Source organism: Alosa sapidissima, chromosome 20 (assembly GCF_018492685.1).
Source record: "Alosa sapidissima isolate fAloSap1 chromosome 20, fAloSap1.pri, whole genome shotgun sequence".
Taxonomy (NCBI): domain Eukaryota; kingdom Metazoa; phylum Chordata; class Actinopteri; order Clupeiformes; family Clupeidae; genus Alosa; species Alosa sapidissima.
In genome coordinates, this window is record NC_055976.1 from 16,827,374 (window position 1) to 16,829,383 (window position 2,010).

Genomic DNA, 2,010 nt, shown 5'->3' on the forward strand with positions numbered 1-2,010 from the left:
GATGTTCTCTCTCTCTCTCTCTGTGTTTGTGTGTGTGTGTGTGTGTGTGCGTGTTTCTTTGCATCAGTGTGTGTAGAGTGAGTAGTGAATGTTTACTCAGTCTATTTATACACAGCGTATAAATATAAGCTACATGTAGTGTACTGTATGTGCAAGCATGTGTATATGTCTTTGTGTGTGTGCATGTGTGAGTGTAATCATGCATGCATGTGTGTGTGTGTGTGTGAGATGGATCACTGCTAACTCACCATCAGGGGAAGTATCCCTGCAGGCTGCACTCGTTTATATTGGGGCCAGTTAAAAATGGATGGATGGCCTCCTGTTGCCTTTTTTCCACATCTATTCCACCACTCTCCTCTTCTTCTCCTATCCTCTCTCCTCATCACTCCTCTCCTCTCCCTCATCATCTCTCCTCTCCTCTCCTCTCCTCTCTCCTCATCACCACTCCTCCTCTCTTTTCACCACTCAACTCATCTCTCTCCTCCTCCCTCTTCTTTCTCTCATCACTCCATCCATCTCTATTCTCCTGTCTTCTCCCTTTTACTCTCATTTCCTCATCTCTCTCCTCTCCTCTCTCCTCATCACACCACTCCACTCATCTCTCTCCTCCTCTCTCCTCATCACACCACTCCACTCATCTCTCTCCTCCTCTCTCCTCTTGTCATCACTTCATTCTTCTCTCTTCTCCTCTCTCCTCTTGTCATCACTTCATTCTTCTCTCTCCTCCTCTCCTCCTCTTTTCTACACCCCTCTTTTCTCCTCTCCTCTCTCTTCTTGTCATCACTTCATTCTTCTCTCTTCTCCTCTTGTCATCACTTCATTCTTCTCTCTCCTCCTCTCCTCCTCTTTTCTACACCCCTCTTCTCTCCTCTCCTCTTGTCATCACTTCATTCTTCTCTCTTCTCCTCTCCTCCTCTTCTCATCACTTCATTCTCCTTCTTCTCCTCTCCTCCTCTTTTCTACACCCCTCTCCTCTCCTCTCTTCTCTCATCATCACTCCACTCATCTCCATCTCTTTTCCTCTCCTCATGTTCCCTCTCTCTTCCTCTCTTTTATACTCTTCTCATCACTCATCTCTGTCTTCTCCTGTCCTCTCACATATCCTCTTTTCTTCTAATCTTTCTTCTGTACATTCTCTCCTCACCTCTGCTATATATCTCTCTCCATTCTAACTTTTTTTTATCCCTTCTCATGTCTGCTCTCTTCTCTTCTGCTCCCTCCATCATTTCTCTTCTCCTCTCCTTCATCTGCCCTCCTGCAGGGATGGGATAGTGTTGGCCGAGAGAAAGAGAGAGAGAGAGAGAGAGGGCGAGAGATTGCCTGACTATTGGTGCAGAATACCTAATTCCTGTTTATTTTCATCTAGAATGCATGGTCATTTGAGTGTCTGTGTGTGTGTGTGTGTGTGTGTGTGTGTGTGTGTGTGTGTGTGTGTGTGTGTGTGTGTGTGTGTGTAAAATTGACTAAGTCTGTTCGTTTTGTCTTCCTCTTTTCCTTTATTTTATTCTCTCCATCTCCACCTCTTCTTTTCCCATATCCGTCTTCTCTTTCTCCATCATCCTCACACTCCTCTTGCTACTTCTTCTCCTTCCCTCTCTCCCTTTTCTCTCTCTCTCCCTCCTCACTCTCTCGTCTGTCCTCTCTCTCTCCTTGTGAGATGCTAAGCAGACGGCTCCTTTAACCCCGGCCTTCCAGTCGGCCGAGCTATCTTAGCCTCGCCGCGCCGTTTGCCAAGAGCCATAAACAAGTGTAATAGAATTGCAGTGGGGTCCAGCTGCAGATAGCAGCCTCCCTGTAGCAGTGCTGCGCCGTGCACTAGCTCTCTAGTGCGCTAACCAGCCTGCGGCTCTCGTTCGGAATGCTGATAGAGTCGCCGCAATGTGGGTCACTCCTGCCACCTAACTCCCGCTCTTTGCTCATTCTTCTCTGTACTTTCTTTACTCACTAGCCAGCTCTCGTTTTTTCTGTCTAGTGCTTTCTTTGCCCCTCATTCTATTTTCTCTCTCTCTA